Source organism: Protopterus annectens, chromosome 16.part0 (genome assembly GCF_019279795.1).
Source record: "Protopterus annectens isolate FY-2018-M chromosome 16.part0, PAN1.0, whole genome shotgun sequence".
Taxonomy (NCBI): Eukaryota; Metazoa; Chordata; order Ceratodontiformes; family Protopteridae; genus Protopterus; species Protopterus annectens.
Genome location: NC_056750.1, coordinates 493593861 through 493606372, shown reverse-complemented (window position 1 = coordinate 493606372; position 12512 = coordinate 493593861). Strand labels below are relative to the sequence as shown.

General features: G+C 40.6%; 1 protein-coding gene across 1 annotated transcript in view; it reads right to left on the bottom strand.

Annotated features, from left to right (window-relative positions):
* MAPKAP1 (MAPK associated protein 1) overlaps nt 1-12512 on the bottom strand; it is a gene marked incomplete in the record, with an annotated part of 2444893 nt that overhangs the window by 648475 nt on the left and 1783906 nt on the right.

Here is a 12512-nt window from a genome sequence, read left to right as displayed (position 1 = left end):
GGTAGATCTACTTGAGGAGCACCCCACCGGTGGACAATGTCCAGAAACACATCCCTGTGAAGCATCCATTTCTGGGATTGAATTAAGAACCTGCTCAGACTGTCTGCCACAATGTTCTGATCTTAAGGGATATAAACTGCCTGAAGAGCCACTTGGTACTTGACAGCAAGATCCCATACCAGAAGTGCTAACCAGCAAAGAAGATAAGATTTTACTCCTGCCTGTTTGTTGATATACCACATCACCATGGTATTGTCTGTGAATACCTTGAGAGGCCCCAGAGAGAAAAGAGGATCAAAGGCCTGCAGAGCCAGCATAAGAGCTGTCATCTCTGACACTGATGTGCTCTTTCTGCTGAAGGTGACCACACCCCCTGTACCTTTAGGGAGCCAAAAGTTGCTTCCCATCCCACGTCTGAAGCATCTGTGAACAGTTCCTGAGAGGGAAGAGGGGGATGAAAAGGGAGCCCTGGATTCATAGACAACTGTTTGATCCACTACTGAAGTTCCTTCTTGAGACAAGGGAGAAGAGGAACTACAAAGTCTAGAGGATGTGCATGTTAAAGCAACGACTTCAGAAACCACTGAAATTTTCTCAAGAGGAGTTTGGCCAGAGGGAGCATTGGAATGATGGATGCCATGAAACCCAGCATTCTCAGAAACTCCCTAGCTGAAATGGAGGCCAGATGAAGAAGACTTTGAAAGAAAGAAATGAGAGTTGAGGCCTTTGGAGGAGGCAGGGATGCCAGCATAGGCACTGTCTGAATCCTGCAACTCAGAAAGCCATGACCCTGAGAAGGGGTCAGGGAAGACTTTTTGAAATTTATTGTAAACCCTAGGCTCTAAAGTAGAGAAATAGCAAAATGAAGATTTTGCAAAAGGACCTCTGGAGAGGATGCATGAATTAGCAGATTGTCTAAGTAAGGAAATATGTGTTGTTTGAATTCTTCAAGGGATCCAATCAGAGAAACTAAGCATTTGGTGAATACCCCTGGGGCAGTAGATAGGCCAAAGGGCAAAGCAGAGAACTGAAAATGGCAGGACGCAACAGAGATATGCAAAAACTTTCTGAAAAGAGGATGGATCAGAATATGAAGATAAGCACCACTGAGATCCAGAGATACCATACAGGCCTGATGGAGCAAAAGAGGAAACAGAGTCTGAAGGGGCAACATCCAAAAGGATAGCACCTTCAGAAAAGTGTTTAGATGAGAAAGATCTAAAATTGATCTCAAAGTACCTTCTTTTTAGGCACTAGAAACATTCTGGAATAAAACTCCTTCCCCTTTGGGACACAGGCACCTCTTGAATACTATCTTGAGTCAACAGATTTCGAAGAACCTCTGGGGAAAAAAAAGGAAGTTGTTCCTGAGGAGGCTGAGGAATGCCCATAAAAAGGGGACAGGATTTCCACAACATGAAGTACCCCTGGAGAATAATGGACAGAACCCAAGAATCATGAGAAATCTGAAGGCAAATAGGAAGAGAAATTGAAAGGCGAAGAGAAAGACGAATGTGGCTGGAAGAGAAGGATAATCATACAGCACCTAGTTTATCAAGAAAGGAAGGCTTCTGAGTCCCTGAAGTCTGAGTAGCCTTAGCAAGAGGAGCCGGTTGCCACTCTTTTTTTCCCTTAGTAGAAGGGTAAGATTGCCTGCGAACAAAGCCTAGCTTATTGGGGTAGCTTCACTGAATTTTAGGGACAAGAAAAACAAACACACATTTGAGCTCCTGTAAGTCCTTCTCTTTATCCTGAAGGGACTTAAACCAGCAGCTGCTTCCCCAAACACAAGTTTAGTATCAAGAGGAGCATCCATCAACTTAGCCTTGATATCATTAGGTAAAGGTTGAAGCCTAAGCCAAGAATACCTCTTCATCACTGAACCAAAAGCAACAGCCCTAGAATAGGCAAATGCTGCATCATAACTACACTTGATAGAATGACAAACCACTTGAGAGAAGTCCCTAACAAAGAAAGGGCAGAAATTTTAGCCTCAGAGTCAGGGAGATCAGAACTAAGCTGACAAGCCTGAGAAAGGACAGCCAGCACTCACCCGGACATATGAGTCTGACAAGTAATAGCCCTAAAAGCCAGAGTAGCTGAGGTATAAACCTTCTTACCTAGCCTTTCCATGGTTCTGCTGTCTTTACCAGAAGGCAGTAACTTGGGCGAAGGAAGCAATTGAGAGGGCTTGTCAGAGGATACAGACACCACTGAGGGGTCAGCAGCAGAACAGTCATGCAAAAAGGTACAATCCTCAGGCATCCTATAAAACCTATCAGGCTTCTTAGGAGCAGGGGGCTGAGAATCAGGGGCTTTAGAGGCATTTGAAAAAGCATCCAACGAAGCAACCAAAACAGAAGGAATAGCAGACAGCTTTGGACCTTCCAATGGTAGCAATTCATAGTACCTCTTATAGATGTCAGAGACCTGAGCACAATCTCATTTAAAAAATCCATCATCCTAGATATTGTGTCCCCAAAGGAAAATTATTCAAAAGGAGTATTAGGACTATTAGATTCCTCCTCCTCTGACACATAGTCCAAAGGAGAAGGAATTGGGGTGGAGTAAGTCAGGTATTCCTCATCAGAATCCAGCTCCTCCTCAGCAGACTCCTGTTCCCTGGGCCTTTCAAGGGGAGTAGAAGACCAAGAGGGAGCAGGAACAGAAACCCCCTTAACAGGTGTTCATGCCATTAAAGAATTAAACAAACCGTGAGTAAAGGCCTGCCACTCACTCAGTGGACTCTAAGAGCTGGAGAAACTTGCTTAGTTTTTTGTTTTATTTTTAAAGGAATACCTGACCTATAAAACCTAGAAGGCTCTGACCCAGGGCGGCATTCAATAACCACAGTAGGAACTTCTTCGCTAACTAGAATCTGTAGAAATAATCAACCACAGTTCCCCCTGAACATCCGAAAAGGACACTTGCAAAGCCTCGTCGGATGTGCTATGAGCCAGATCCTTGCTAGCCTCCAACATGGTTGGGGCAGAGGAATCCGACAAGAAAGCCAGGTGAATCTCCGGGTTCTCACTGACCTTGGGAGAAATACCCGGCAAAGGCTGGATAATGGAAGATTCTAGTATTAATTTTTCACCTTTTTCTTCCCTAATGGCCGACCCCCAAGGTAGGAAGTTCCTTCCATTGTATCTTTAGTAAGAAGCTTAAGGTGCTGGTTCTCAAAATACAAAGAAAGGGAAGAAAGCCTACTATGAAGGATTTTCGGTACGAATGCCTGAGAAATCGAACAGTACGTATGGTTGTGTGAATTTCCTAGGCAGAAAAGACGCTCATCAGGGCAGTCTTTATGGGGAATCTGTCTCCTGCACTGGCATTTACCCTTCCTGGATGACATTAACCCCTAAAAGCAACAAAAAAGCAGAGAAAAAACAAAACCTAATGGGGTAGGTATCTGCAATGGCTTGGACTTCAGAACAAGACATAGGCGTTCACCGGAGAATGAAAGTGCGTTCAAACTGGCAGAAAACGGGCATACGCAAACAGACCAATGATCAGGACTTGCGGCAAAGAAGTGCTGAGGATGGTATGTCTGAACGTCACTTTTATGCCCCACGCTATGCGAGGAGCGTACAGGTGATGTTCTGCATACCTTAATGCAATAGTAGGCTTCTGTATACTGGCTGGACTTCAGACTTCCATGGCAGGGAATCCCATATGTAAGAAATGCTGCAGCAGTGAATGTAAGGACATCAAAGCTTTCCAGCATAAAGTAAATACTGCACTAAAGTACAGAATGGCTGACAAGAGGACTGAGCCAAAGCAAGCCTTACAGACCTTCAAGGTAGAAAAAAAGGAGAATGTAAATCAGAATGTTAAGTTAGAGATGGCTGTCAAATGAACCACAATGGAAAAAAGTACAGCTGTGTAAGCAAAGTTATCATAAAAGTAGATGTTTGAATGATCACTGCTGCAGTAGCCTTAGCTGTACAGGTTTTATTCTGCCAAGGATATAACAGCTGGCCAGCTTCCAAAACCTCAGGGCACCTTCCACACATCCAAACCTTCAGTCACTTACTAAAAAGACAGGTTTGGGGGCCAAGTTCTTCACAGCTTTCATGCCAAAAGACAGAAAGGCTGAGCCCTGAAAGGACAATGCTAGGAACAACAAAAAAGTAAATGCCCAAACCCTGACATAAACAACACACCAAAAAACAAGGTGGGTAAAGTGAGGGAGCAGCTACTGCAGCAGTGGATCATTCGAATATCTACTGTTATGGTAAGTTTACTTACACAACTGCACTATGTTCATCACACTGATTACTGCTGCAGTAGCAATAGGTATATGGGTAGATTACCCTAGCTTATTAAATTTGGGAGGTGGAAGGAGAATGGTCCAGAAGCCCCTGGAAAATGGTCTTAGCAAAGCCTGATCTAGACCTATAGAAAGAATCAAGCTTTTAATGCCTTGTAAATGTACATAAAGAAGACCAAGTTGATGCTTCTAAAACACTTCTAGAATCCAGCCCTTTCCAAAAAGTCATAGATGAAACCAAGGCCTCAGTAGAGTGGTCCTTCACCATGCCTGGATTAGATTTGTTGTGGTGAGTACAGCAAAAGGCAGTAGCTTTAGACAACAATTTGGAAATAGCCTGTTCTGACACAGGTTGCCCCTTCTTTTTACCTTCACAAGAAATGAACAACTGATCCGAAGATCTTAAAAATTAAGTTCTGTCAGGGTAGTAACAGAGGGTTGTGTAGACCTTAGCTATGACACTCATATCAACACTACAATAAAGTTAGTTAACAGAAAACTAGGCTTGCTCTATAAAATTAAACCCTTCCTTACTCCCATAGCTAGAACTACTATTGCCCACACCCACCTTATCTCTACTCTCTTCTATGCCTCTCCTATATACACTAATTTATCTAAAAGCAAACTCAACAAGCTGGCAACCTCCTACAAAAACATTGCCAGATTTGCAACTGGCTCCCCTTTTAGAACCCACCACTGCCAAAATTTGAAACAACTGGGTTGGCTGGAGATGCATAATGAAATTCTATTCCACCAACTCATTATTGCCCATAAGACCCTTTATCATCCATGCAAGACACCAATACTCAAGTCTAATCACCCCATATAAAAATCTTACACACCTACACTCAACAATTAAACTACTGGTATCTAGATAAAAAAACAAGCAAAGTCAGAGGCATCTGTAGTGACTCACTGCTTTGGAATAGGAAGGGAGAAAGGGAGACCTGGATTTAGGAATATTTGCTGTCTCCACCAATTAATTTCTCTTCTGACAAACCCCAGCACTCAGACTTGAAAAGACAAAAGATGTTGGTGCTGGGACCAAAGAGTCTTCAGATACCATTACCTTTCTCACAGAATCTTAACAGGGGTATCATGAGAGTTACAGATGCCATGAGACTCAAAATCATGACGTATTCCTTCACAGTGACCAGAGTCTGAATGGAAAACCTTAGAAATATATCTAAATATAGATCTATTTTTTTCCTGTGGAAGAAAACCTCTTTGAACTGAGGTGTCTAGCTGAACCTCCAGGAAAACAATTCTGTGAAAAGCGGTCAAAAAGATTTTTGAATATTCTCTTGGAATCCCAGCTTGTGTAAGATATCTCTCACCCAAATGAGAGATTCTTGACACTGAAAAAAATACTCTGCAAAGATAACCAAGTCACCTAAATATGGAAATATGTGGATACCCTGTAGCCTGCAATGAACTGTAACTGAAGCTAGACACTTAGTGAACACTCTTGGTAGTCCAAAGGTAAGGCAGAGAACTGATAATGTGAGCCAGACACACACAATGTTGAGAAATGCCTGAAGTCTGGATGATCAGAAATGTGAGGATAATCATCTTTTAAATCTAGTGTTACCAAGAAACTTGAATGAGGAGGAAGAAGTAACAGATGGTGAAGTTGCAACATTTTGAATTTGAGCACCATCATAAATAGGTTTAGGAAAGAAAGATTCAGAACTGTTCTCCCAAGTGTTTTCTTTTTTTGGTACTAAAAGCATTCTTGGATAAAAACCTTTCCCGACATAAGGAGGAAGAACTGGTTTTATCACTTCCTGGAACATCATGTGGTGAAGTACAAGGGGAAATAAGACAGTTTGGTCTGGTGGATGAGGAATTACCTTGTGAAAAGGAGGGATTTCCTTCCACTGCCATCTATAACCTTGATGAATGATCTTCAGAACCCATTTGTCTGAAACTATCTGTTGTCAAAGGGAAAAGTGGAAATTCAGACTTACTGGAAGGTAAAAGGGACTACGGGTTAGGGGGGGGGGGGAGGCAAGGTCCCTTAAACAGTGATTCTGACTTGTTGGACTGTCCTTGGTTTTCGGGAGGGTTCCTGAACTCTTTTGAGCTCCTTCCCCAAACATTTTTTCCTTAAATACCTCTTTACCAGCACTTTGTTAAGACTGTTTATTTGCTTATTTTTGCCAAAACTGGACGAAGAGTTAGAGAATCCTTTAGAAAATTTTAATCATAGAGATTAACCATATCAACTTAAATCTTTTATTGCACTTGCTGATCATTTCGGCAGCAGAGGAATCAAAAACTAAATCTCTGTCCAAAGGAGAATTTAACATTTCCTTTTTCACATCACCTGGGAAGTTCTGAGAATGCAGCCAGGCCATCCCCCTCAAAACAGTACCAGTGGCTAAAGCACTGGAATAAGTATGAATTGTAGAGAACCAACTGAAACAAACTGCAGAAAGACAAACAGGCTGTGCCTCATTCCTAGGAACAAATAAATCCAGAAATACTCGCCAAAGTAGAAAAAATCTTGTTTAATAGGACAAACCAGTCCACCAACGTCGCACACAACAGATAGCAGGTTACTGTTTTCGTTTATCAATGTAAACGTCATCAGGCAACCTTCAAGTGCATTTCTAACATTTAGATATTCACACTCAAGTTCTAATTAGCTGAAACACTTAAAGCAACATAAACCCCTAAAATGCCTGAATAAAATCTTCTATGTTTCTATAAAATATGTGTTACATGGTAAATACAAAATGAATGCATTGAATTAAAACATTATTCACTTTCAATCTTACCAAAATATATATAACTACTTAAAATATGTTAAAAAATGTGAAACACTTTTCTTACCACATTCCGGTTCATTCATGAACTATATCTACTATAAAATCACTTAGAAAGAAGCAGCATTAACTTTTCTTCTCTATCTTCCTTCTTTCAAGTGCCTTTAATTTCAAAACTGGGACAATTGAAACTCTTATGCCTGGCCATCTATCAGTTTGTAAAAATATCTCCCATTTTAATTCTTTAAGTTCTAAACTGCTACCCCATGGTGTCCTTTCATTAATTTCCACATTAAATCTCCTCTCAGTTTTTCCTCCATAAAAAATAGAGCATAGTTTGTCACCTAAATGAGTTCTGATGTGAAAGTCTTCGCTCAGAATTTCCCAGTTTTTATTAAAAACCTCTTAAAGTGTGTAAATCATGAGTGAAAGTAATGGTCAAAGAGTCTTTCTGGATTTATTTACTCCTAGGAATGAGGCACAGCCTGTTTGTCTTTCTGCAGTTTGTTTCAGTTGGTTCTCTACAGTTTTTATGGCTTCAGGCAGTGACCTTGATTCCGTTCAGGAGCAAATGGTTGTTTCACCAAGAGAAAGAGAGAACAGCATTGGCAATTTAACTGCCCTTATATTCCAGCTGAGTCAAAGGCTTGATAACTTATATCACCGGATCGGCATTTCTGAGAATTCTGATGCTTGCGGAACTTTGAATGCACCTAGGGAAGGAATTTGTCTTTCTTGCAACTTTAATTCAACCCCTCTTTGCCTAGCAGCAAGCCATGCTGCAGATCATGTGAACAGCTTGCATCATGACGCTTTTGGTTTGGAAGAAGCTAAACCAAGAGTTGTGAGTACATGGAATGGCAAACTTGTTGGTAATGGTATTTTAAGGAAGGAAATACCTCTTCTAAAAGAGTAGCTTGGGTCTGGACTTCCTTTTACGGCAGATTCAAGACAAAACACACTATCTTTGAATGGTAAGCTGGATGAATTTGATGACAAACTTTTAAGTTGTAAAAAGTTGCAGTTGGAAAATGCATACCTTAGAGAAGGCATTAGACTTAAAATTGTCCCTAAGGGTTTAAGGTTATGGCGTTTTCCAACAGGACTTAGTCATAATTCCGTTCTCCATCTTGAATTGTTGCAGCTATTTGATAAGTTTGGGATTGAGTTACTGGACTTGCTAGTTAAGTACAATAACATTACAATAGACTCTATTTAAAGACTTGAATGGCTTAGATAAAGCTATTCGTGAGGATGCTCAGTATGACACCATGAAGTTTGAGCACCTAAGGATCTATAACAGCACAGACCAGTACATTAATAAACTAAAAGCTGACAAGCTAAATAAAATTAACAGAGACTTGAGTGACTATGCTAATGGTTCAGCTTACCCAAGACCTCCAGACTCATACAAAAAGGCCAAATATAATGGTGGCAATAAGAACATGCGTTCTAATACAGCCACAGAGTATGAGCTTGAAGAAGAGGTAGCTGAAATTACAAGTGAGCCAGCTTTGAACTATGAGAACGATTATGCTGAACCTAGAAGAAGTGAGCGGCTTAAAAATAAAGACAATTCTTATGGAAAGCAGCAGTTTCAGATGGTGTTTCCAGCAGCGGGGTTTTAAGGGGCAAGACCCAAAAACAAAAATTGGAGATCATAAATTCCAGTTTTTTGGACGTCACAAGTTCAAACAATTCATGTATGGGTCAAGAACATTTAGAATGTGAAGTTTTTACAGAAACTGAAAGCTCAAATAATGAAACTTCTAAGATTTTTGATCAAATAATGGTGTGAATGAAAATGTGACTGACATTGTTTTATCCAGCATGAACTTAAACAGCGAATGTGAGATAATTTACAACCAGCAGAAAGATTTTGCAGTGTATAATTATTCTAATTTAGGTACTGATGAACATACAGCTGATTTTTTATCGAAAGGCATGACATTTGTACCCTCTAAAGGGTTCAATATTATTGGCACCATGATTGACCTTAAGCTCTATGTAAGAAAATTAAACTTAGCTTTATTGCATGGGAATCATGGACAGAATAATAGTTATAACCCATATTCTATCAGCGCTACTTATAACCCTCCTTTGCACCCAAAGCTTGTAATTTATGAGAAATTGTGTGAACATAAAGTAGACCATAACAAATAAACCTTATAATGGAACTTTTGAAGGTAGTATTAACAAACAATTTTATATAATTTGATAATAAATATTACCTACATTTAATTGGAATAGCCATGGGATCGGCTTGTGGGGGAGCATATGCCAATAGTGTCATGGCATATTGGGAAAAGAAGTATGTCTTTCAATCTATCATACCCATATAAAAGTTTATTACAGGTTTCAGGATGACATCAGCATTATTTGGAAAGGATACTTAAAATTTTGGAAGAATTTTTAGAATATATTAACACTACAACTACGTTCTTGCATTTTACTTGGGCAGTAAATAAGGGCCACATGGACTATTTAGATGTGCATTTGTTTAAAGATGAGAATTATGAAGTATATGCAACAACAATTTATAGAAAGAAAACCTATTCGAACTCCTCCTTACAATACAGCAGCTCACACCTGGAACGTCAAAAAAGGTCATTTGTAAAGAGACGATTGGTAAGAGCTGCTCGTATGGTGTCTAGACAGGAAAATTTCTTAAATTTGAGATCCATGTTTATAAAAAGGGCTTACCCAGTAGATTTAGTCAATAATTTAATAGAATAGATTAGAAAAAGAGAAAGTGGACACTTTAGGCCCATGATTAACTGAGAGAAAGGACCAAGTGAATTAACCATCTTTTATGGAGGGAGTTGCACAACAACTGATTGGCTCTTCTGTTAGTATTCGATCTTTTGATAACACAACAGCAGAGGCTGAAATTGGTTTCACAAGGTCTTTGACCATTACTTTCACTCATGATTTCTACACTTAAAGATGGGTTTTTAATACAAAATGGGAAATTTTGAGTGAAGTCTAACATCAGAACTCATTTAGGTGACAAACCTGTCATTACCTATAGGAGAGGTAGGAACATGAAAGATTTGTTGAGAACTAGTCAGATTCCTTGCTCACATGTACATCCTGGAATGTAACTGGTACCATAAGGTTAGAACAGGAGATGAATTTGAAGTCAAGAATTTCAAAATAAAAATTAAAGATAGATACAATTGTAACTCAAAAGCTATAGTATATTTAGCCATTTGTGAACCATGCTCAGTTTTTATATAGGAAAAACTGAGAGGAGATTTAATCAGAGAATTTATGAGAATGAATATGCCATTAAAAATGAAATCTTAATAATGCCCTAGCTTGTCACGTTTATGAAAATGTCAGCCATTCATTCAAGTTCATGGCAATCGACCATGTGGAAATTAATGAAAAGACACCATGGGGTAGCAGTTTAGAACTTAAAGAATTACAATGGCAGATATTTTTACAAACTGATAGATGGCCAGGCATAAATGATAAGACACTGCTTATTTCAGCTGCATGATATTGCTGATTTACCTGTGAAGGTTATGTTGTTTGTATTTTACTGTACACCATTACCACTGCTATAGTAGATGCCCATCAAAGTTTGTTTTTTGCTTAAATGTCATTGCTTACTGCTTTCTAGTACTGATAATTACCTGAAGCCCTCCATTGCTTTCCCTTTAGTGTTCTCACTCACTCCCTATACTCACTACTTACCTGCACTTCTCCACCCTTAATTCATACCAGCACTCTCTCCCTTACACCCAGCACACCCAGAGTGCACTCCTTGCTCTAGTCTCCCGACTCACATACCAGTCCTACCTGCTGCCCTCACTTACAGACTTACTACCTTACTTACACACACTAATGACCTACTCCCCCACCTCTATTTACACCAACAACGGGTCAACTTGTTTCACTTATAGTACCTACCAGTGTTGTTCTTTCTCCATCCCTATCTTCTCTCTCCATTTTTCTTCTAGGATAGCAATAGTCTCTGCAGTATCCAAGCCCTGTGACTGACCCAGCCTGAACCTCCTACAGTCAGTTGCCCTGCATGGGTATTCCCCTATAGAATACCAAGAAATAATTTATGTATGTGCAGCCTAAAGTAATTAATACTGTATTCAGTACCTGCACTGATGCTCCTGTCCTGGCTGTAAGCTAACGCATTCTCCAGACAGCTCCCTGGTGTCTGCCTCTGCTCTCTACATCCTACTCTCTCTCCTTAAATCAACCAGCTCTCTCTAGCTCTCTGACCACAGTGCCCTCCTATGCACATTCCTCTGGTCTCTCCTCCTGACATCTGCACTCCTTTATTTGGGTGCCTGGCCCCTGGTTTAGTACTCTAATCTTCTGCTGTAGATCCCTACTGACCTACTCTGTCTTTTTCTCTCTGTACCTCTACCCCCCTGCCTTCTCAAACTCCTATCTACCTAACTTTCCTGATTGTTTCTGGTATTTTCCAGGGGTGTAGCCCCACTATGCTCAGGCTCACTTCGCTCCTCTACCCTACCCCATTCCCACCCACCCCTACTTCAATTACACTTATACTCTCCATTCCCTCCCCTTCCTGAAAGCTCAGCCTCTCACAACACACTTCCTGCCTGTACTCCTTCCCCATTTGCCTCACTTCCTTCCCCACACAATTACCCTCCCTATACAAACTCTCAATTATCCCCATAACAATGCAACTCATTCTTTGCCACTGCACTACTCTTATACCTTTCAGCCTTAACCTCATTTCACTCAAATCAGTCCTACCTCCCCAGCCCACAAAGATCCCCCCCTCCTCTAACTCCCACACTAACCTATTAACTTCTTCCTACTCAGCTATCTCCCCATCTTTCTTTAGTTTCTACTCCTCCAATTTTCACAAATTTACCCTCCTTCACAACCAATTACCCTCAAACCCAAACCAAAGCTCATCTTCCTCGATTTACCATATACTCCATTCACACATCTTACAAATAACCTTCTACTCTCTGGTGACATCCACCCTAACCCAGGCCCTCAGCCCCTTCATCATTCCTCCAATCCCACCCCTTCTGCTCACATCCCTAACCATACCCATACTCAGATACAACAAACGTCTGCACAAAAACACCTATCCATATATTCTATAAATATTCAAAGTCTAACTAACAAAATCTCAGAGCTGCATTCCTGGATAGCCCATACAAACCCTAACATCCTTGCCTGTTCTGAAATTTGGCTCAAGTCTCACATCACTAACAGTGAAATACTGCTACCTGGTTACAACATCTATCGTGCTGATAGATCCCCAAAAAAAGTTGGTGGTGTAGCCATACTCTACTCAGATAGCGTAAACCTGTCTCCTGTCACTATCCCCATCCCCTACTTCCATCCTGCTGAACTTCACATCCTAAACTGCCATCTAAATCCACACAAGAAATTTGCTGTCACCTCCATCTACATCCCCCCTGGGAATAACATACCCACCCTCAAAAATATCCTATCCT